Source organism: Scyliorhinus torazame, chromosome 12 (genome assembly GCF_047496885.1).
Source record: "Scyliorhinus torazame isolate Kashiwa2021f chromosome 12, sScyTor2.1, whole genome shotgun sequence".
In the NCBI taxonomy this organism is placed as follows: Eukaryota; Metazoa; Chordata; class Chondrichthyes; order Carcharhiniformes; family Scyliorhinidae; genus Scyliorhinus; species Scyliorhinus torazame.
Genome location: NC_092718.1, coordinates 169,014,882 through 169,039,699, shown reverse-complemented (window position 1 = coordinate 169,039,699; position 24,818 = coordinate 169,014,882). Strand labels below are relative to the sequence as shown.

The window sequence follows — 24,818 nt, the reverse complement described above, 5'->3', positions numbered from 1 at the left end:
GCAGATGTTAAGTTTTCGCTGCATCCTTAAAAAAAATCAAGGAGTTTGTCCTTGAATTCGCCATGCTTGGTCTTCAAATGCCTTTGAAATTTTGGCGGTTTGAAACTTTCATTTGCCAGTACTTCCCTCAATATACAATACATGGGCTTTGCATCTTCATTTGATTGGCATAATTAACAAAGCCACACCTCAAGAAATCATTTTTATTTTGCTTTGACCCGATTTCAGTTTCGTCTTAATGGGTGTTCAATAGAGGCCCTGGGGCTCTGTATACACCTCATACCAGCACTGCTTTGTCCTCCTTAGGCTCTCCTGAGCAGCTCTCTCCAGCAGATTCAGTTGTGATATCCTGGCCTGTTTGTGTCTCTGGCCCTCTCTTCCTTATTGCGAAACAATCCGTCTTCCACAGTCCTATTGCTTGCTTGCTGGCAGCTACAAAATGGAGGAATCTCTCCTCCATGATTTTGCGCCAAAGCACGGATGTACAGGATGCATGACATCACTGTACATGCCGGGCACATGACCAGCTCTCTGCCGCCGTGACTGGTGGGAAGACTCCATCGTTCAGATTTAAATGCGGGTTGTAACCGGCATTCCCAAAAGCTGGTTGATGCCGTTGGGTGTTGATGCATGATCAATGACCACTAAAGCGAGGTTATAGTCCAACTGAAGGCTTTAATAAGCTAGATGTTTCCCCCAGCAGCTCAGGTACAGAATGAGGGCTGCTGGGACGGCACAGGTTCTTATACCCTGCCTATCAGGGCGGTGCTATTATACACTCTAGCCAATAGCAAGCATACAGGTTCTACCAATGGGGCTTTAGCCTCTCGGGTACCGTAATACCTATAATACCACATTCACCCCCTGTTTAAAAAAAAGTACGGCGGGGGTGGTGGCCAGAAACTACAAAACATCACAACATGGTATGATTAGTTATGGAGGTACCGTAATACCTCCGTACAGTGTTTAGTAACTATTTATAAGTCTGTTAGATATGTACATTTGGTGGTTTATATTTACAGATTACAGTTAAAATGAAGCAAATCAGTCGATCGGGGGCCCTGGTCGTCCTTTGTGATCGTCGGAGCCTTGGTGGTGACTCCGCTGGAGGCTCGGTCGTCTGTGACTCCGGGAGCGTGGCTTTGATCTCCATGGCAGCTTCAGCACCCCTAGACGCCGCTGGTGGGGAAAACGGCTGACCTGGGAAGGGAGCGCCTGCGGGGGGCGTCGGTGGGGGGGGGGGGCCTAGACGGGGGCGACGGAAAGACCGATCCTCCTGTAAGGTGCTGTGGTGGAGGGGAGGGTGGGACTGGTGGCTGGAATGTGCGTGGAGTTCCGGCGGGCGCCAGGTCCCGTAGGGAGACCGTATCTTGTCGGCCGTCGGGGTACGCCACGTAGGCGTACTGGGGGTTAGCATGGAGCAGATGGACCCTCTCGACCAACGGGTCCGACTTGTGCGCCCGCACGTGTTTTCGGAGCAGGATGGGTCCGGGTGCTGCCAGCCAGGTCAGGAGCGAGGTCCCAGAGGAGGACTTCCTAGGGAAGACAAGGAGACGTTCGTGAGGTGTCTGATTGGTGGTTGTACAAAGTAGTGACCGGATGGAGTGGAGGGCATCCGGGAGGACTTCTTGCCAGCGGGAGACTGGGAGGTTCCTGGACTGTAGCGCCAGGAGGACGGTCTTCCAGACCGTTCCGTTACCCCTCTTTACCTGTCCGTTACCCCGGGGGTTGTAACTGTTTGTCCTGCTCGAGGCGATGCCCTTGCTGAGCAGGAATTGACGCAGTTCGTCGCTCATAAAGGAGGACCCCCTATCACTGTGTATGTAAGCGGGGAACCCGAACAGTGCAAAGATGCTATGGAGGGCCTTGATGACGGTGGTGGCAGTCATGTCGGGGCAGGGGTTGGCGAATGGGAACCGGGAGTACTCGTCAATCACGTTCAGGAAGTACGTGTTGCGGTCGGTGGAGGGGAGGGGGCCTTTGAAGTCCATGCTGAGGCGTTCAAAGGGATGGGAAGCTTTTAACAGGTGCCCTCTCTCTTGCCTGTAGAAGTGCGGTTTGCACTCCACGCAGATTTGGCAGTCCCTGGTGGCAGTCCTGACCTCCTCGATGGAGGAGGGCAGGTTGTGGGTCTTGACGAAATGGAAAAAACGAGTGACCCCCGGGTGGCAGAGGTCCTCGTGGAGGGTTCGGAGGCGGTCCACTTGTACGGTGGCACATGTGCCGCGGGACAGGGCGTCAGGAGGCTCGTTTAGCTTCCTGGGACGATACAAGATCTCGTAGTTGTAGGTGGAGAGTTCGATCCTCCACTGAAAGATCTTGTCGTTTTTTATCTTGCCCCGCTGTGCATTATCGAACATGAAAGCAACCGACCGTTGGTCAGTGAGGAGAGTGAATCTCCTGCCGGCCAGGTAATGCCTCCAATGTCGCACAGCTTCTACTATGGCCTGGGCCTCCTTTTCGACTGAGGAGTGGCGGATTTCGGAAGCATGGAGGGTACGGGAGAAGAAGGCCACGGGTCTGCCCGCTTGGTTGAGGGTGGCCGCCAGAGCTACGTCGGATGCATTACTCTCGACCTGGAAGGGGAGGGACTCGTCGATGGTGTGCATCGTGGCCTTTGCAATGTCTGCTTTGATGCAGCTGAAGGCCTGGCGGGCCTTTATCGACAGGGGAAAAGCTGTGGATTGGATCAGGGGACGGGCCTTGTCTGCATAGTTGGGGACCCACTGGGCGTAGTAGCTAAAAACTCTAGGCAGCGTTTCAGGGCCTTCGAGCAGTGGGGGAAGGGAACTCCATAAGGGGGCGCATGCGTTCAGGGTCGGGGCCTATAACTCCATTCCGCACTACGTAGCCGAGAATGGCTAGACGGTCGGTGCTAAACACGCATTTATCCTTATTGTATGTTAGGTTAAGGATTATAGCGGTCTGGAGAAATTTTCGGAGGTTGGTGTTGTGGTCCTGCTGGTCATGGCCGCAGATGGTGACATTACCGAGATACCGGAATGTTGCCCGTATACCGTACCGGTCAACCATTCGGCACATCTCACGCTGGAAGACCGAGACCCCGTTAATGACACCAAAGGGAACACTTAAGAAGTGATAGAGCCGCCCGTCAGCCTCGAAGGCAGTGTATTTGCGGTCACTAGTGCGGATGGGGACCTGGTAGTAGGCGGGCTTGAGATCCACCATGGAGAAGACCTTATAATGCGCGATCCTGTTTACCAGGTCGGCTATACGGGGGTGAGGGTACGCGTCCAGCTGCGTAAACCTGTTGATGGTCTGACTGTAGTCGATGACCATCCTATGCTTCTCCCCGGTCTTTACCACCACTACTTGAGCTCTCCAGGGGCTGTTACTGGTTTCAATGACCCCTTCCCTCAGGAGCCTTTGGACATCTGACCAAATAAAGATTCGGTCCTGGGCACTGTAGCGTCTGCTCCTGGTGGCGACGGGTTTGCAATCCGGGGTGAAGTTCGCAAACAGGGATGGCGGGTCGACTTTAAGGGTCGCGAGGCCGCAGACAGTAAGGGGAGTTATAGGGCCGCCGAATTGGAAGGTCAGACTTTGAAGGTTACACTGGAAGGCTAGACCCAGGAATGTAGCCGCGCAGAGGTGGGGAAGGACGTAGAGACAAAAATTTTTGAACTCCCTTCCCTGGACTGTGAGGTTTGCTACACAAAACCCCTTTATCTCCACTGAGTGGGAACCCGAGGCCAGTGAGATTTTTTTGATTAATAGGGTGGATGAGGAGGTAACAGCGCCTTACCGTGTCGCGGTGTATGAAGCTCTCCGTGCTCCCAGAGTCAATTAGGCAGGACATCTCATGCCCGTTGATGAAAACGGTCGTCGTAGTGGTTGTGCGTATTCGAGGTCGAGACTAATCCAGAGTCACCGAGGCCAATCGCCGTAGTTGGGAATTCTGTTCAGGCAGTGTGTGGTCGGCCGAGCTGGGGTCCTGGGGGTTCATCCAAGATGGCGTCTCCCATTGGTCCCATATGGCCGGGGGTGCACAAAATGGCGGCGCCCATCCCTCAAGCGTGGCGTCCGCAGAACAAGATGGCGGCGCCCGGGGTCCGCACGTGGCCCTGGTATATGGGGGTGGCGGCGACCACTGGCCGCACGGGGCCCATGGAGAAGTTTATGGTGGCGGTCTTCATTCGCCACTGGAGACCGCGGCCACCACTCGGGCCTGACATACCCCCACGAAATGGCCGTTTTTGCCGCATCCCTTGCAGGTGGATGCGCGGGCAGTGCAGCGATGGCGGGGGTGCTTGGCCTGCCCGCAAAAGTAGCAGCGGGGCCCCTCATGGTTGCCAGGCCGCCTTGCAGCGCAGGCCTGTGGGGGAACGGGGGAAGTCTCGGAGTCGGCCGCTGCGGGGTTCCATGCTGCCCAGGGGGCTGCCCGCGGTCGGGAACGTAGGCGTGGGCATTCCTGGAGGCCACGTCCAGGGGGCCTGCAAAGGCCCGTGCCTCCCTGAGACCCAGGGTGTCCTTCTCTAACAGGCGTTGGCGGATTTGTGACGAAAGCATACCTGCCATGAAAGCGTCCTAGACTAAGAGTTCCGTGTGTTCGCTCGCCGAAACCTGCGGGCAGCCGCAGCTTCTTCCCAGCACCAGGAGTGCACTGGAAGAATTCCCCCAGCGATTTCCCCAGGGGTTTGTCACCTTGTTGCAAGCAGGTGCCGGGCGTAGACCTGGTTTACCGGGCGAATATAGTGTCCTTTTCACAGCTCAATTGCTGCATCGAAGTCTTCCGCTTCCTCGATGAGGGTGTAAATCTCCGGGCTCACCCTTGAGTGCAGGACGTGCAGTTTCAGCTCTCCCGTGGGTGCGTTTTCGGCCGTCTCGAGATACCCTTTTCAGCACGCCAGCCAGTGCTTAAAGATTGCCGCTGAGTTCGCCGCGTGGGGGCTGAGCTGCAGACACTCCGGCTTGATTCAGAGCTCCATCCTTTCTTCTTAAAAATCTAGCTTATTAAATTGATGCAGGATCAATGACCACGAAAGCAAAGTTGTAGTCCAACTGAAGGCTTTAATAAGCTAGACGTTTCCCCCAGCAGCTCAGGTACAGAATGAGGGCTGCTGGGGCGACACGGGTTCTTATACCCCGCCTATCAGGGCGGAGCTAATATACACTCTAGCCAATAGCAAGCATACAGGTTCGACCAATGGTGATTTAGCCTCTCCGGTACCGTAATACCGAGAATACCACAGGCGCCTCTCCCACGATCGCGGATGCCACGACCGATTCCTCCGTGACCCTCCCAATACCCGCCCACGACCCGCAGTTTGAAAAACACCATTGTAGATGGTACATAGTGCTTCCCGTGTGCATTGATGGTGGAGGGAGCGGATGTTGGAAGTGGTGGATGGGGTGGCCGTCAAGTGAGCTGCTTTGACCTGGATGGTGTCGAGCATGAGTGTTATTCACTCATCCTGGAAAGTGGGAAGTATTCATGTTCTTTGTAGATAGGGGACAGGCTTTGGAGAGTCAGAAGGTGAGTTACTCTCTGTGGAATGCTCAGCCGCTGATCCGCTCTCATAGCCACAGTATTTATATGGCTGGTTCAGTTCAGTGTCTGGGCAATACTAACCTCCAATACAATGACAGTGGGGGATTCAGTGATGGTAATTCCATTGAGTGGCGATGGTTAGATTCTCTCCTGTTTGAGATGGTCATTGTCTCACGCTTGTGTTGCATGGATGTTACTTGCCACTTGTCAGCTCAAGCCTGAATATTGTCGAGATCTTGATGCTTATGGCCACAGACTGCTTCAGTGTCTGAGGAGAGGCAAATGGTGCTGAGTAATGTGCTATCATCAGCGATTAGACCCATTTTGACCTATGATGGAGAGAAGGTCATTGAATAAGCTGCTGGAGATGGTTGAGCCTAGGATTCTAGCCTGAGGAACTCCTAAAGTGATGTCCTGGAGCTGAGATAATTGACCTCCAGCAGCCATAATCTTCTTTGTGGCAGGTTTAATTCCAACCAACGGAAAGTTTATCCCCTGATTCCCTTGACTCCAGTTTGGCAAGGGCTCCTTGGTGCCACACTGTCAAATACAGCCTTGGTGTGAAAGGCAGCCACTCTTGTTGAATCCCAAATTTCTTTATCCATCAGTCTGGCCTCAATAAAAGTCGAGATGGATTTGCAAGTATAACATTAGTTATTTTATTCAGCTTGCAAGCTAAACTTAGTCCATAGTGATACAGATAACATGTTGCTCTCTGCAGCTCCGGGACTAAGTGAATGTCCCAGACAAAGAGATCAGTACTGATACATTCAAATGGCATCAGGTTTCACATACTCGACACCCATAGGTCAGCCTATGTCCCTCCTGACCTGTTTGATCTATTCTGATTTGCTCACTACCAATCCCTTTCTCCGGCCCCTATCAATTCAGCATCACTCTCATAGACACACCTCTTCCTGCTTTTTTCCATGCGGTCTAAAATCCTTTGTCTCTACTTGCCAGAATCAAAGTGGCTTATTTCTACATTACATTAACTAATATCTCTAAAGTAACTATTTTATATCACATTCGTCATTCCCTCCTTTTATCATTCCATGATAACCGGACTATCCAATCCATAGCTACGGTTCCTCATCTAAAAAGATCCGTCGCTGCATTTCCAATTCCTGTCTTAGCCCCCCTTCATCTGCTTCACCCTCATGGATTTTAACAGTTAAATTTTTGGGGGCTTTGACCTGATCCAGTGCACCCCGCATTCTACCCATCACACATTTAAGGATGGCCAGGCCCACAAAGATGCAGCCGATAGCTACCACTAGATACATGGCCATATTTATCAACCAGTCCTTCCAACCTCCAAATCCCCAGTTACCCCAAGAGCCAGGATCCTGCATCCCGTCCAAGTGATCCCGTATGTGATCCATAAATTTAGTGATGTTAGCAGTCAAGTCTTGAACTCCCATGATACACTTGCCCTGCACTATGGCGCATACCCCACCCTCACGGGCCAGAAGATAGTCAAGAGCATACCGGTTCTGCATTGCAAACAACCGTAGCTGAGACAACTCCTTGGTTATTGCCCCGAGGGCTCCCAAGGTTTACTACCCGGGTTTTCCTCAGTTTGGCCTTTAACTAACTTAAGTGTATCTCCCGGTAACCTACGTTCTAGCTGTACTTCCCTTCTCATATGTCCCATCCTCTCTAGTCCCTTTCACTTTCTCATAGCCTCTTCCTACGCTCTTCTGACAGCCTGATTTTACCTTTATTGCACCACTCTTAACACATCCAAAATCAAATTTACATGTATTCCAAAAACAAGGCAATGTCCATATAATGTTCCCTTCCCATCGCCGGGACCGGTGCAACTGCTTCATGACTCCTGCATTCTCCTTAACTTTGATGACCTTCCATGAGTCGATACCATGTCCTCGTATATGGGGGCAGCGAAGAACATCACCTTTGCAGAGGTGATGTAACCTTGTAGATTGGTTGGGGCTACACAGATACATAATATTCCCCTTTTCCATGTCCATCGCCAATAACACGCCAAGCGGAGTGAGGCCAAATATCATACAGACGATGCGTAGCCACTCCATCATGCTCCACACCTGTAAAATAGCACGGGGAATGATTTCCCGCATCAAGACTTTAACCACAGTAGCAGCTTTATTATCGATAGTCGGATACGCCTCGACCCATCTGCTGAACACATCCACAATGACCAAAACATATTTATAACATTGACACCTTTCCAACTCAATGTAATCCATTTGGAGCGTCTCAAAGGGACCACTGGGCAACGGGGTTTGCCCCATCCCACAAGGGATACCTTTTCCGGTGTTATATTGCTGACAAATCAAACACCGATTACTGATACTTTGGGCCAACCCCTGCATTTTAGGGTGCCACCAAGTGTCCAGCAACAAATCACTAGTGCCTCGAGCCCCACAATGAGTTGCAAAGTGTACACATTCAATGACCCATAAAGCCAGCACATCAGACATACAAGTCTGATGTGCAGGCGTGGTCCATAAAGAGGAAACAGAATCATATGTACAACCTAACCGTTTCCACATTTGTTTATCACTCTCAGGAGCGTCCTCCTGTAACCTTATGACGTCTTGGATGGTTGGCATTGACTTGTCAGAAGCAGACATATTTATAGTAGATCGTTTAGTCTGACTTAACATCTTAGGCACCATCACTTGCTGAATTTGCGCGGCTGTTCGCGCTGCACAATCTGCTCGTTCATTACCAACGTCAACTGGGGTTGTACCATTTGTGTGGGCAGCGTATTTAATAACGGAAATCTGCGCGGGCATAAGGAGGGCCTGCAGTAGGTCATTAACTAAACCCCGGTGGGATATTTGACCACACATAATCATGTCAGGTTGTTCTGACGAAATGTCACTCAAATCGCCCCTTATTGTGGTAGTTTCCTGAATCAAGGCTAAACAGTCGTGGCCAGGTGCGTCTTCATGGACAGGGGGACCACTAAGAAAACAGGCTGGATTGATAGTGGTACAGTGGTTAAATGTCAGACGTGGATTGTTCAAAAGGTATATCTCATACCTATTCTGACGAGCTGTGGTATGATGCTGAGTCTGCAGTTGCCTCAGTAGTGCGATGACCGAGTGGGAGCTATACACCGTAATATCCTGTTGGAGGGTGAGAGCATGTAACGGCTATGCGATGGCATTGATTGAACGTAAATCCTGTACTAATCGGTACTGGTCTGGTTTGGCTGGTTTAGGCACAGCAAGTATGGAGGTGTTACATTCTGATTGGCAAGGGACCAAAATACCCTGTTTCAACAGCTCTTGAATTAATTTATCTATTGATGGAGCAGCTTGAGATTTCAGGGGGTATTGTCGAATGGAAGGTAGCTTTACATGATCCTTAATCATCACCTTAATAGGTGTAACATTTGTCTTTCCCACTTGTGATGGGTATTCCGCCCAGACCTGTGGATTGACATATTCCAACACATCATGTCCCCAGTGATGCTGCAGTCGAGTGTTAATTGTTTCAGGGACCTCAAAATTTTTTATGGTAGTGCCGTCCGGCATGACTTGAAGTGCGTACTCTGTTGGATCCGAATGATCCACTGCCCTCCTGACCATTCGCCCCATATCCCTGGCATGGTACTGGTCGTGGACCTGACGTGTAATATGAGGGCTTACCGAAGCTGACTGTGGCCATAAATGTGGTGATATTGTAACAAAATCGGCTGTACCTTCTTTTCCCGTGACTGTGGCTGTAACCTTGACTGGCCATTCGGTCTCAAGTAATGGCCGGTATTTGTCCTCTAACTCCCTGTTTTGTCCAGTTCTGTCATAGGCCAGGGTAACGTGATGCAATGACTGTTCAACGTCTAACGTCCACCACTGGGGGGTGATAGAAATATAGCACTGTTGTCTCATCCTCCATGATGTAACCGTTACCCCCTCATCTCCGCATTCTAGCTGTAGCTGGAAGATACACAGTAAATCTCGGGCCAACAAGTTATAGTCCAATCCAGTAGTCACTACAAACTGATGCTCTGCAGACTTATTCTCGTAAGTGACTGTCACAGGTTCAGAAATAGGATACTCACACACCTGTCCTGTCTTTTAAAGGGGCACTCCTGTTGCCAGTGATCTGCACGGCCGCAATTAAAACATGCATTGCTCCCTCTATATCTGCTTCGTCCTCTTCTCCCAGTAGACCAATGGCCCCTCAGAGGGGGCTGCGGTTGTAAAGCTGTCGATGCGTTCGGTGGGCCATAAAAAGGGGGTGAGGGTCCCTTTGGGTGGGTTTGGTATCCTCCTCCTCGCTAATCCACCCACCCAAAGTCACAATATTGGGGCTCCTGCTGATAAACTACCATTTCTGCCGCTTGTTGGCATCGCCAATCATCCTTTTTCATTACATACTCAGTCTTAACCTTTGTAACTGAGCCTCCTTCTTGGCCTACGCCCTCCTTCCAATAAAATCTGACTGCCCTTGCCATCTGGGAAGGGTCGTTCTCTGTCCAATTCATGTTATTACATTTCACAGCAGTAACGCAGAAGGTGGTAGGCAATGCATTAACATAGCACAATATTGAGGGGAATTCTGACCATTTTGATACAGCAAGTCGCCTGACTGCCCACGGTGGATTTCATTAAAACGCTCCAGAAATTCCTCTGGCTCTTCAGTCTTCTTAGGTTTTAGGTCTAAGATAACAGAAAGATTTATGGGCCTTTGAAATGTGCTATTCAACGCATTCAGGATCTGTGTCCTTCTATCGTCGTCTAATGCATAGGCCTGCTGAAGTGCGGCATGACTAGCATAATTCAGGTGGTTAAGATAATTGCGGTACTCTGCTGGGGTTAAAATCTGCTGGACTAGGGCCCAGAGGTCCCTTGAATCAGCTTGATAAATTGAGATGGTAGTTCTCAAGGAATCCACGAAGGCAGCAGGAGATTGTTTTCTATCTGGGATTGTAGCCATAATAGCCATCATCTCACTGGGTGTCCATGGGAAGTAAACGTCTATCGTGGGGTTCGCTCCCGCAGTCACTGCGTCGGGGTTTCGCATCTTCCTAATCGGTAACTGTCTCCGAATGTCACCAGGGGGCACTCTAGCTATTTCCCCTGGTTGTTCCAAGACTTCAACGTCTCTCCCTGTCACTAGGGGGAGTTCTTTCTCTTCAAAATAAGTTGTTTCAGCTTCCTTTGTTCCCGAATCTCGTGGTTTCTCCTTAGTTTGGAGAGACTTAGGTGATATGCTTAATTGTTTCTGGTGAGGGTCAAGCCCCTCTCTCGCTGTCCGAGATCTTGTCCTAGAGCTAACTGGGCTTGTGGGACAGAGTTCCTTTTGCTCTTCTCGTCGTGAAGTTGGTAAATCAGGACCCACACTATCACCCACACTATCATCCAAAAGGGCTTGAGTTTCTGGCATATTTGGAATCTGGGGAGCAATGACTGGGTATATATTATTGTACTCTGGTGGTTCTGGAATGAGCGCAAACCATGCTATGGGTGCAGACGGAACTTTTACTGACTTTTCCAAATTATTGAATTTTTCTTTTTCTGTCAATTCAAGGCCAGCCATTGAACTACGTAGCTCATCTCTTGTTTGACCCGCGTCTTTCCTGTCTCTACTTGCGCTTTTTTTTTTAAAACTTAAAAATGTTTGAAAATTCAAATTGAATTACTGCAACTTGCAAGCTTAGCTCTGATCTCAACTCAGAACCAAATTTACAATTTGCTTAACACAAACTTGTATAACATTTACAACTTAATTATTTCTTTATCTTAACAATTTTTCTTTTAACAAGTTTTTTTTCTCTTTTACATTCACATAAGTGTTGGCAAAATCAATTATCATCTCCAGATTTACACTTTTTTTTTAAATGCTGTCCGTGACCTCCTTTAAGTTTCTATTAATCTCCTGATAAAATGAGATAAACATTATTTCAAGTAAGTAAAACTTAAGATTCAGGCAATTTCAATCAATTGCTTTCGAAAATAATAACTTTTATCAAAGAGGTGGAGAAACCCACTGGTTTCTTTTAATTAATTCAAAACGTAACTTTGCTGGTGTTCACTGACTCAAAGGAAAGGTATCCGATTACACTACAGGCTGCTGCTGTTATCTCAAAGCCTGAGTGAGAAGCACTGTCTGTCTTTTGATTTTGCCTGCTGCTGTTAACCCTTTGAGAGACTTCTGCTTCAACCAATATGCAGCATTCCCCACAATCTCAACTAGTCCTCGGAACTGCGTTTTTCGCCAATACAGTCCAAGGAGACAATTTTAGCTTAATCAACTATATATTTAAAACACTCACACATAGAGTTGAACCATCTTCAGATTTAAAAACAGTTATACTGGACTGAACCTTCACTACTGAAGTCCCATCAGCCCCTGAACCCATATAATAGACTGAACCTTCACTACTGAAGTCCCATCAGCCTCTGAACCCTTATACTTGGAATTGAATCATCATTTGAGATGTCACATCACCCAAAACCCTAACCCAAGCCGAATCAACAATATGAAATCCCATCAATTAAATTGCTAATCCCCAGACTGACCTGTGATTTCGTCGAGGCGGTCTTTCTGTGCCAACCGCGAGTGACCAGACTAATCAGACGATAAGAAGAGGGGAACAATCAATGCGCGGTCATTTTCCAGTTCTACATTGAGGGCCCTCGTTCCCCATCCTCCTGTTCATAATCAGTCTAATTCTGATTTCGCAGTTGGACCAGGATCGCCCTGAGAAATCCCGGGTTTCGGCACCAAATGTTGAATCCCAAATTTCTTTATCCGTCAGTCTGGCCTCAATAAAAGTCGAGATGGATTTGCAAGTATAACATTAGTTATTTTATTCAGCTTGCAAGCTAAACTTAGTCCACAGTGATACAGATAACATGTTGCTCTCTGCAGCTCCGGGACTAAGTGAATGTCCCAGACAAAGAGATCAGTACTGATACATTCAAATGGCATCAAGTTTCACATACTCGACACCCATAGGTCATCCTATGTCCCTCCTGACCTGTTTGATCTTTTCTGATTGGCTCACTTCCAATCCCTTTCTCCGGCCCCTATCAATTCAGCATCACTCTCATAGACACACCTCTTCCTGCTTTTTTCCATGCGGTCTAAAATCCTTTGTCTCTACTTGCCAGAATCAAAGTGGTTTATTTCTACATTACATTAACTAATATCTCTAAAGTAACTATTTTATATCACATTCGTCACTCTCGCCTCACCTCTGGAGTTCAGCTCTTTTGCCTACGTTTGGTCTGAGGCTGTAATGTGATCAGGAGCTGAATGACTCTAGCGGACCCCAAACTGAGCTTCCGTGAGAAGATTATTGCTAAGCAAGCGTTGCTTGACTGCATTGTTGATGACCCCTATACTGATGATGGAGAGTAGACTGATAGGGCGGTAATTGGTTGGGTTGGATTTATCCTGCTTTTTGTGTACAGGACATACCTGGGCAATTTTCCACATTGCCAGGTGGATGCCAGTGCTGTAGCTGTGCTGGACCAGCTTGGCTAGGGCAGCAGCAAGTTCTGGAGCACACATTTTCAGTACTATTACCACAACATTGTCAGGGCAAATAGCCTTTGCAGTATTCAGTGCCGTCAGCCATTTCTTGATATCGCATGGAGTGATCTGCGATGCTGGGGACCTGTGGAGGAGCCCGAGATGGATCATCTACTCGGCATTTCTGGCTGAAGGTTGTTGCAAATGCTTCAGCCTTGACTTTTGCACTGGGTTGCTGGGCTGACCCACCATTCAGGATGGGTATGTTTGTGGAGCCTGCTCCTCCAGTTAATTGTTTAACTGTTGTCCACCATTCATGACTGGATGTGGCAAAACTGTAGAGATTAGATCTGATCCGTTGGTTGTGGGATGGTTTGCTCTGTCTATCACTTGCCACTTTCCCTGTTGGGGCATGTTAGTAGTCCTGCGTTGTAGCTTCACCAAGTTGATACCTCACTTTTTTTTAGGTGTTGCCACTGGCATGTCCTCCTGCACTCTTCATTGAACCAGGGTTGATTCCCCCACTCCCCAGTTTAATGGTGATTGAGTGATATAATAATGATAATAGTTTATTGTCACAAGTAGGCTTCAATGAAGTTACTGTGAAAGGTCCCTAGTCGCCACATTCCGGCCCCTGTTCGGGATGGCTGGAACGGGAATTGAACCCGCGCTGCTGGTCTTGTTCTGCATTACAAGCCAGCTGCCTTAGCCCACAGTGCTAAACCAGCCCCTGGATATGGCGGGACATGAGGCTGAAGATTGTGGTTTTATGAAATTCGGTTGCTGCTGATGGGCCACAGCGCCTCCTATATGCCCACTTTTGAGTTCCTAGATCTGTTCAAGATCTATATCATTTAGCACAGTGGTAGTGCCACGCAGGGTATCATCAATATGAAGACGTAATTTGGTCTCCGCGAGCACTTGGTCACTCCTCTCAGTGCTGGCATGGACAGGTGGACTGTTGAGGGTGAGATGAAGTTTTATTTCAGTCTCGTATCATGGTGGTGCTACCAAGCTATTCTTGTTTTTGGACATTGAAGTAATTCTGTGCCTTAGCCACCCTCAGTGGTTTCTCCAAATCGTGTTCAACATGGAGGAGTACTGATTCATCAGCTGACTGGGTAGGTGGTATCCAGCTGTCGTTTTCCTTGCCCATGTTTGACCTAATACCATGAGACTTCATGGGATCCAGGATTGATGTTGAGAACTCCTAAGGACAGTCCCTCCTGGCTGGCCCCCACCTCTCCTGGATCTGTCCTGTCAAAACGATAGGACATACCCAGGAATGGTGGTGTCTGGGACATTGTCTGGAACGTATGATTCCTTGAGTATGATTGTCAGGCTTTTGCTTGACTAGTCTGTGAGATAGCTCTCCCAATTTGTCACAAGCCCCCAGATGTTAGTATTGAGGACTTGGCAGGATTGAGAGGCCTGGGTTTGCCAGTGCCTAGCCCGATGCAAGGTGGTCAGTTCTGTTTCGTTCCTTTTTTGTATACTTTGTAACGGTGTGATACGACTGGGTGGCTTGCTGAGCATTTCAGAGGGCATGACTGTGGGTCTGGAGTCACATGTAGGTCAGACAAGATAAGGAGGGCAGATTTCCTTTGCTAAAGGACATTAAATAAATAAATAATCTTTATTGTCTCAAGTAGGCTTACATTAACACTGCAATGAAGCTACTGTGAAAGGCCCCTAGTCGCCACATTCCGGCACCTATTCGGGTACACGGAGGGAGAATTCCCAGCTAGTACGGGAATTGAACCCGCACTGCTGGCCTTGTTCTGCACCACAAACCAGCTGTCTAGCCCACTGAGCTAAACCAGCCCATTAGTAAACTAGATGGGTGTTTACGATGATCGACAACAATCTCATGATCACTATTATTGTGAGTAGCTTTTTAATTCCAGATTTATAGACTGTTTATGGACCCTTCCTGTTGATTCCCTTTTCCCCTTTCTTTATTTTTGCTGTTATCATTTTGACCCATGGATGTTTAATGGACATGTATCGTTAAGTCGAGCAGGGGAAGAAAGGAACTCAAAAGTTACAAAAGAGATCCCTGTGTTCACCTTTGAACAGCAGAACTCAGACTTTTTAGCACCCGAGAGATTGGTGGGACTCGGTTCAATTGGTTGGCTGGTGGCCAATGAATTGGCCAAAAGGCTGCGTTCTGCCCGGTAACGGGCTGTGATTGAATCCTGCCCGTGTGGAATGATTTTTCAGAGAACCAAAGAAAGGCAGTTGACTCCTGGACGCTCAGAGGATAAGACCTGCTCTCTTTTCTCTCTTTCGTTCTCCAGAAATGCTGCATAGCTGTACAGAGACCTGAATTAATCTGCAGTGAAAATCATTATCGATTGAAAGAAGAAATCTCGAACTGACAGCCTACATTGAAGGAAGGTGTGCTAGAAGACCCCCATCTGAAACAAAGATTCTTTTTCATTTGTCATTATTTTACACCCCTCTTTTCCCCTCTGTGTTTGTCAGCCTTTTGTTTGTGTAGAGGGTGGGGGGGGGGGGGGGGGGTTAGAAATTAGATCATTGTTAACCTGAATTTGCTGCATATTCAATCATAATTATTGTTATTTAAAAAATTAATTGTGTTTAAATTTACAACTGCATTTATTGGGCATGCAAAGACCAAAGACTTTGGGCGCAATTTTCCCAAAAGGAAAAGTCCCGTAGCGAGTGTGTTTAGCCGCATGTTTCCCGGCACTAACAGTGCCGAGGAACACATGGCTATTCAGCGTGACTTGCATTGAATAAAGGGCCTGAACGGGGAACATGTGGCACATAGCCCCGCTTTTTTAGTGGGGAGCTCCGCTTGCCAGAACCCCCCCATTGTAGCGAGAGATCGGGATGCCATTTGTAAATGCCGACTGATCGCCGAGGCCCACTGCCTTATAAACAGAATTATAAAAAGTCTCATACCCAGCTGTTCTGGATTCAAAACCATGGAGCTGGTGTCCAACTATTATAACCAGAAACCATCTGTAATCATGCAATGGTACCGGTTCAGCAATGCGGTTCGGGCTTTGGCGAAGTCAGTTACGGATTTCTTGACTTGACTTCAACGGCAGGCTGAGCATTGAGAGTCTGGGTCACCCCTTTCAGAGATTTTGAGGGATAAGTTGGTGTGTGGAACTAATAACATGACCACATGATCTACGCTGGATTTGAAGAGAGCCATTGAGCTAGCCCTGTCCTGTGGAAAGCAGAAGAAGGGGTTCAGGAACTCCCAAGGTTCCATGGACTACAGTGTCCATTGTGTTGCTTGACTCAAGTAGTGAGTCCAGTGGCATCCCACGGCAATGCTCGATAGGCCAAATCACTAACAAAACCACAACCAAGGGTACCATCCTATGTCCGGGCTCAACATTCAGGGGCCACCACGGACTGGCGGGACACCTCCCCTGAGGACGAAGGGGAGTTTCGGAAACATTGCCAAGCCTGTGGGTGTAGAACATGTGGCTACCAAGGCCGCCAGAATTTGCAGAGAACACACCGCCTGGACAGACAATGAGGTCGCCTCGAGCCAGGGCCTTGCACGTGAACTGCCTCATAGCCCGAAAGTGGCACTGATTTGAGTGAAACTACAAGTAAATGATCACTCCCTAGTGGTGGAGATAGACACACGGCCTGCCGTCTCAATTATTGGTCAGCAGACCTTCTGCTGGCTTTGCACAGGAATCCCGACACTGAACCTGCGCAGCCAAGGCCAGGTTGGTGATGTACACTGGGGAAGCATTACGCTTCATTGGAACAACCATGAACCCCGGTGACCCATGGGCAAGAAACAGTCCGGCTACCTTTGACAGTGGTGCATGGGCTGGGACCCAGCCTGTTGGGTCACGATTGGCTGTGAAATCTTCAATTCGATTGGCTGCAGATTTCCGGATAGTCACCGGAAACCTTATGAGGTCCTTGCAGAGGTATTCCAGGAGGGCCTGGGCAAGATAAAAAGAGCCAAGGAATGTATTTACTGGGACCTAGATATTTCAGGGCACGACCAGTCCCCTATGCCTTGCTCACAAAGGTGGATATGGAATTGCAACATTTGGAGAGTTTGGGCATCTGTGTAATTTGCAGAATGGGCTACACCAGTGGTCTCAGTGATGAAGTTGGACAAGCCAGTTCACCTCAGTGGGGATTATAAACTGACTGCAAACAGGGCATCCCACCTGGATCGTTACCCTATGCCGTGTGTGGCGGACTGGTATGCAAAACGCTATGAGTCACGCATTCCTTCAATTAGAATTGAATACCGCATCACTGACATATGTGACCATAAATATCCACAGGGGGCTGTTTGAATACACTCGCTTTCGCTTTGGTGTCTCTTCTGCCTGCACTATTATTCAAAGGGTGATGGAAGGCATGTGCCAGGGGCTACCCAAAGTGTTGCTATATTTAGCTGATGTTCTCATCCTGGGGGCCACATGGACAATTTAGAAGAGGTCTTCAGATGATTGTTCCAGGTAGGCGTCCACCTAAAAAGAGGCAAGCTAAGGCTGTGATATCCTTGGGTTATCAGCTGGATAAAGACAGTTTGCACCCTGTGGAGGAGAAAGCTCAGGTCATAACAGAAGCCCCGACTGCACAAAATGCCACGGAATTGAGATCATTTCTGGGACTTGTAAATTATTACAGCAAGTTTCTTCCAAACTTGGCCACCCTGCTGGCACCTCTTCATGTCTTGTTGAAAAACCAAATGTGGGCTTGGAGAGTCCCACAAGAGGAGGCATTCGCAGGAGTGAACAGACTGGTGTCATCCTCTCAGCTGCTGGCCCATTATGATCCATCCCGGCCACTCGTTCTCACCTGTGACCCTCCTCCATGAGGCATCCGGCCAGTACTATCCCATAGATGGGACAATGGCACAGTGCGCCCCATCGCATTCGCTTCCTGAATCCTGGAAGATGCGGAACGCCGCCGTACCCAGATCGAAAAAAAAGACTTGGCTGTGATAATAATCACTTATTGTCACAAGTAATAATAATAAAGTAGGCTTCAATGAAGTTACTGTGAAAAGCCCCTAGTCACCACATTCCGGTGCCTGTTCAGGGAGGCCGGTACGGGAATTGAACCCGCGCTGCTGCCTTATTCTGCATTACAAGTCAGCTGTTTAGCCCACTGTGCTAAACCAGCCCCTGTTCACCGTATTTGTCGTAAAGAAATTCCATCGATATGTCTACGGGCGGCTCTTTTTTTATTATCAAAGACCATAAGCTACAACTGGGTGGGTCTCTTTACGGAAGCCATGGGATTGCACCCTGCCCCCTGCCCGTTCCCCATAGTCTCAGCCCTGGATTCAGCGCTGGACTCTTGCTGGCCACATTGTATGAATGCACTTTTCAGCATTGCCCAGGGATCCAAATAGCACATGCCGACACCCTCAGCTGTCTTCCGCTTACCTGGGAGTCCCGTCTCTCACCAGTAGTGGACAAAATCGTGGCAACTTTAAAATTCATGGCTACCCTGCCAGTAACAACCACACAGATACGCACATAGACGCGGAGAGATCCCACATTCACTAAGCTTTGCCACATTTATACATGGCAAATTACAGGAGACCCCCCCCCCCCCAGCCCTACAGCCCTATGTTTTGAAACAGCAGGAGCTGGACGCCGAAGATAGCATCCCAGAATTCCAGAGGTGCTGGTCACCGATAACAGGACCCTGTTCACGAGCGAGGAGTTCTCCACATTCATACGCACAAACGGAATGAAACTCATCCAGACGCCCCATATCACCTGTCCTCAAATGGTTTAGCGGGCCATGCGGAAATAAACCACGGGATCCCTGGACACCCGACTGACGAGGTTCCTCTTTCACTATAGGACCAGGCCACATGTAATGACAGGGGTAGCACTGGCGGGGCTGCTGATGGGCCAGCGCCTCCAAACTCGGTTGGGTCTGAGTCTGAGTTTGGGCAGAAAGGTCGAGCAGCAGAAAGATGTGCAATGAAAGTATCATGACCACGGGACGCTGGGGAGATATTTTCAACCTGGAGATGCTTTCTATGTCTAGAACTTCGGAAATGGGGCTCTTTGTCTCCTGGGGGTTGTGTTGGAGAAACCAAATCCGTATCGGATAAGGTCAAGATCCAAGGGAAGACTTTGCGCAAACATATCGACCATCTTACAGATGAGAACCCACCCCAGAGGACACCCAGCCAAGGGCATCGGTACCTCCACCTCCTCATGGACCACTCCTTAGCCAAGGCGTGCAACCTGCTGTGGCCCAAATTCTGAACCGTCAAGATGATGACGATTCCGGCTCAGAGCAGGACACCAAGTGTCCGCACTTGTCGACGACGTTGTGACCAGAACCGAACACCCAGCAATAGCCCTCTGGAGATCGGCTCGGAAAAGGGGGTCTATAAACCATTATATGCCACCCAACCCAGATCCGCCACTGGCTGAAGCACAATTGTGTGCAAAGCAGCGCAGAAGGCCTCCTCAGTTTGTGGTAGAGGGGGACGTCTGGACTTGGGAGCGGGTGTAATAACCTTCACTAGTCCTGCGGGACTCGTGGAATATGAGCTTCCCCCGCTGGTGGGCAGAGGCCCGCCCAACAGTCTCTTCTGTTGTGTTCTGTGCTATGACCATGGTAATGATTAGAACATCTAATTCTTTAACAAAAAAGATGATTTATTAACAAACACGTGGAAAGATAACTGACAAACTATAATATAGACGATGGTTACTAAATAAATTTATTGAATTCTCAAGGAGCTACTCTAAGTGTGACTGTCCTCTTGTACAACTTACTACCAACTGGCGGGTATCTCGAGTCACAAGACAGATCTCTTACGCCACCAGTTGGTTGGAGGTTGCATTGCTAACTATATACAGAACTGTGAACAGGCATATCACCACACACCCCTTCCTCTGGAGCTGCTAACAGTTGCATGCAAATGTAACTGTGTCTAACAAACATAATCTACATCATAGTTTTAAACATGTCATATGTACAAATGCAACTGTGCTTCACACAACGTGATATGCCTGATAATGTAAAACGTGTCCCTTGTGCACAGCTTATAGGATATTCACAACCACATTGTCCCATTGGTCATCTGAACTTTGATCGGCTACTCAACGTCGCTTCAACGTTCGGAAGACTGGTTTTCTGGCCTTCTTTTTTGTATCACTAACTTCTTTAGCCTTTTGACACGATGCGTCCTGAGAACAGTTTTCTTGCTGGTCTTCTCTGAGCAACTACGTTTTCAATTTTCTAACTCAATGCTTCCTACCCTGACTTTGTGTGCTTTCTTGTCTGACGGCCACATTGCCGATGCCTTCCTCTTCGCTGTCGCGGGTGCTACTTGGCCGACCCACTGTATCCTCAACGCTTCTTTTGTCACCAAACTTCAGTAACTACTATTGGGCGGCGAATATAGCCATGATCAGGAAGTGGGTGTGGGGGGTCAGCATGGGAACGTATGGAGGCGGCTTCATGCAAAGGCATCAGCTTAGGGGCGTTGATGACGGCACCTCTGCCGTTCCCGCCAGCACGATACTTCACCAGCCTCGTGGTGATGGCGGCCCTGAGAGGCCCTCCAATTTGTAATAATCACCGGTTTGCCCCGGGAAGGATGGACAGGGGGTTCCGCAGATGGCAGAGAGCAGGAATTGAAAGGATGGAGGATATGTTTATAGAGGGGAGCTTTCCGAGTATGAGGGCGCTGGAGGAGAAATTTGGATTGGCGAGGGGAAACAAATTCAGTTACCTGCAGGTGTGGGACTTCCTACGCAGGCAGGTTTCAACCTTCCCGCTCCTACCACCAAGGAGGATACAGGACAGGGTAGTTTCCAGAGGGTGGGTAGGAGAAGGAAGCGTCTCTGACATTTACAAGGAACTTATGGGGTCAGAGGAGACGCAGACTGGTGAGCTGAAGCGCAAGTGGGAAGAGGAGTTGGGAGGAGAGATAGAGGATGGTTTATGGGCGGACGCGTAGAGTAGAGTCAACGCGTCCACAGCATGTGCCAGGCTCAGCCTGGTACAATTCCAGGTCGTTCACTGGGCTCACACGACAGTGGCCCGGGTGAGCAGGTTCTTTGGGGTAGAACATAGGTATGCAAAGTGTGCGGTAGGACCACCGAACCATGTCCACATGTTCTGGACATGTCCAAAGCTTAGGGGATTCTGGCAGGGGTTTGGAGATGTCATATTCACGGTGTTAAAAACAAGGGTGGCACCGAGTCCAGAGGTGGCGATTTTCAGGGTGTCGGAAGATCCGGGAATCCAGGAGGAGAAAGATGCAGACGTTCTGGCCTTTGCTTCCCTGGTAGCCCGGAGACAGATACTATTAGCTTGGAGGGACTCAAAGCCCCCGAAGTCAGAGACCTGGCTATTGGACATGGCTAGCTTTCTCTGTTTAGAGAAAATCAAGTTCGCCTTGAGAGGGTCACTGTTAGGGTTCGCCCGGAGGTGGCAACCGTTCGTCGACTTCTTCGCAGAAAATTAATCGTTGGCAGAAGGAGTTGGGGAGGGTGGTTAGTTTAGCTTAGAGTAGGGGGTTAATAAAGGTGGGACCTGTAAGGGAGGAAGACGGCTTTTGCACTATGTTTATAGATTCATGTATATGGTTTATTTTGTTGTCGCTGTAAAACCAAAAATACCTCAATAAAATGTTTATTAAAAAAAAACCTCATCTTTTCTTCCCTTTCCTTCTCATGGGATTGATCCTCTGACTGCGTCTCCTTTTCTTTTTCACTTTCATGGCATCCTTCTTGCTGCTGGGCTCTGTCATGCGATTTGTTGCTTGTGATGCTTTTGCCATAATCACTGCTTTTGGATTGTCTGCCATGCAGAGTGACTCTGGCTCTTCTGCCATCATAGCCGATTTCGGAGCCTTAGCTGGATCGAGGAGTTTTGGTTGATCCATGGCTGCGACCTGAGTTGGCTGCCCATCACCTGGTGAAAAGTCACAGTGTCGGCATACTTTTGGATAATTGCGCAGTTTAACTTCTGGAGCAGTCTGCAAACCCTCACACTCTGGTATCTTAGCTGGATCAATGTCCCCAGTGTTGGGCGTTGCTTCTTCATTTCGTGTTTGAGCTCCAATTGGTGGAATCTCGGTTGATTGGCATCCCATCCACAAACATTCATTCCCTTTACCACCCACACACAGTAGCAACCATGTGTACCATCAAGATGCACTGCAGGGACTCACCAAGGCTCCTTAGACAGCAACTTCCAAACCCACACTCACTATCATCTAGAAGGACAAGTGCAGCAGATACATGGAACATTACCACCTGGGGGGTTCCCTTCCAAGTCACTCGCCATCCTGACTTGGAAACATATCACTGTTCCTTCATTGTCGTTGGGTCAAGATCCTGGAACTCCCTCCCTAATAACACTGTGGGTGTACCTACGCCACATGCACTGCAATGGTTCAAGAAGGCAACTCACCAACATCTTCTGAAGGACAATTAGGTACGGGCAATGTCAGATGTAATGAACAATGGTCTTGATGAGGGAACTTTTGAAAGATAAATTCAAAAGCTCTTACCCATCCCTTGCAAATCATGCCCCCCCCCCCCCCCACTCAACCCCAATGACCCCTCTCACCCTCCATGCCAACTGTGACAGACAGGCAGGAGAGAGAAACTGGAGCCTCCATTTCCTCTCCCATATTCTCTGAGGTTCTTTTGGAAAGATCGACCCGTATGTTTCAAAGCCCCCTTTAGTGTGTGGTCAATTTAAAAAACAAACAGCAGACTTTTGCGGGTTTATATAAAAAGTTATTGATTCTCGCAGTTGACCTTAAAGTTTAAACGCTTTGTGAATTCCTCCCACACACAGAAGGGAGGCACAGTTAAAGAAAATGGTACACATTTAAGTTGTAAACTGAAAGATCAGTTCATAGTTCACATGTTGAGTTCATAGCAGATCAGCGGCTATCCAATAAGGAAAGTGGTCTTTTTCCACTGAGTTGTAGTACAGATGGGATCAAATAGCTGAAGTCAGATATTTGGATCATTGCAGGATTCCCTTGAAGAGATGAATGTTCAGCAGGTCAAATTTCTTTACAGGTGGACTTGGGAGTTTTGGAATCAGGCTGGGTGGTTCATTTAAGGGGCAGGAATCTTCGGTCCACCAGTCGAGTTTTCTGGTGCGGCCAGCAGCAGGATTCTCCGTTCCCGCAGCCTGCCAATGTGGTTCCCCATTGTGGCCACTCCCATCATCGGGCAACCCACAGTCGGGGCTGCACTGCCGGTGGACTGGAGCATCCCGCCGATGGAGAATTCCGCTTGAGAAATTTGGCCTCCAGGCCGCCAAAGATAGAGATGACATTGTCATTTTCAGCAAGTGGCAGTCTCTGTCGATGTTTTCTGTAGGCTGCTCAGGTCTTTTGGGCCTTCAGATAAAAACTATTTTTTTTTCCAAGCCGGTTTTGGTCACATGACCAAACTGGTATTGTCCACCTGAATGGCTCAGCTGGAAACCATTGCTGTGCATTGGAGATAATGACCTTTGCACCAGCTTCCTCAACACCCAGTGGCCACCTCAACTGTTTCTGGCTCGACTCCGGCATTCACGCCATCCCAGTACAAAGTTTCTGCCTGCAGCTACTTTCTCCTGAGACAGGCAGACAGCTGAGCCAGGAAACTCCCAGACATCCGCTACCTGCCTCGAGGATGAAAATCCAGCTCATTGCTGGATAGAGGATTCATCTGGCGGGGCTACCTCTGGTGCAGGTTTCCTGCCTTTGAGATGGTTCACGTACTTGTGTACAGTCTGTTCTCTGGCTCTGACCATCTAGGAGACTGGTCCTGTCTTCTCCACTATGGTCCCCGGTATCCGCTGGGCCCCCGCTCCAAAATTCCGGACAGATACTGTGTCTCGTGTCTTGAACGTTCTGTTTTGCTTCTGGTGATCTTGGTACCTCTGCTGGAAGTCTTGTTTCTTCTCCACCTTCCCAACAAGGTTGGGAGATGTCGAGCTTGAGCGGGTTCAGAGCCCATCAGTAGCTCTGCCGACACTATCCCGGTTGTAACATGCGACGTGATCCAATAATTAAATAAAAAAACAAGCCAGTTTTGTTTCCACTGCCCCCGTGGTGTGTTTTTCATGCCCCTCTTAAAGGTTTGCACTGACCGCTCAGTGAGACCGTTCGAAGAAGGGTGATGTGGGGCAGGTTGAATGTGCTACACCCCATTAGATTGCATAAGCTTCTGAAATTCCTCACTTGTGAAGGGGTGGTGTTATCTGGGTTACCAGCAATGCTGAATGATTGTCTAGTTTCTCTATGGTGGTTCAGGAAGTGGTGAAAGGCCCCTGGTGTACATCCATCCACTTTGAATAGGCCGTCATCAGCAGCAGAAACGTTGACCCCAGGAAGGGCCTGGCGTAGTCGGCGAATGCACCCATAGGTGTCCCAGCCATTCCCATGGGTGGAGCGTGGCTGATGGTGGGAGCTTCTGGTGCTCTTGGCAAGTTGAACACTGCTGCACCATCCTGTCAATATCGCCATTGAGTCCTGGCCACCACACGTAGCTCAAGGTGAGCATCTACATTTTGGAAACCCTCCGGATGTCCACTGTGCAAGCCCAGCAGAATGGTTTTCCGGCCTCGCCTTGGGACTATCACATGAATTCCCACAGGAGAATGCCATCCTCTACATTGAGCTCCTGTCCGCAGTTCTTCTGGAGGTTTTCCCTACTTCCATGATTTAGCGGAGGACTTCTTCTAGATTGTCTAGATGTCCCTTCTCGGAGACGGCATGTAATCAACACGTTGTCCAGGTAGATAGCCACCCTGGGAAGCCTTTGGAGAATGCTTTCCATAACCCCCTGGAAAATGGCACATGTGG

The 24,818-nt window shown here is 48.9% G+C and overlaps 1 protein-coding gene across 3 annotated transcripts in view; it reads left to right on the top strand.

The window, feature by feature from the left end:
• The window catches only part of LOC140386725 (septin-4-like), a 222,611-nt gene that overhangs the window by 17,365 nt on the left and 180,428 nt on the right, over positions 1 to 24,818 (top strand). The window contains exon 2 of one of the 3 annotated variants that reach the window (XM_072469339.1): positions 15,292 to 15,391. The exons of the other annotated variants lie outside the window; for them this stretch is intronic. The gene's annotated coding sequence lies outside the window, so the exon portion shown is untranslated. The remainder of the gene's footprint in view (positions 1 to 15,291; positions 15,392 to 24,818) is intronic. 3 annotated transcript variants of the gene reach the window in all.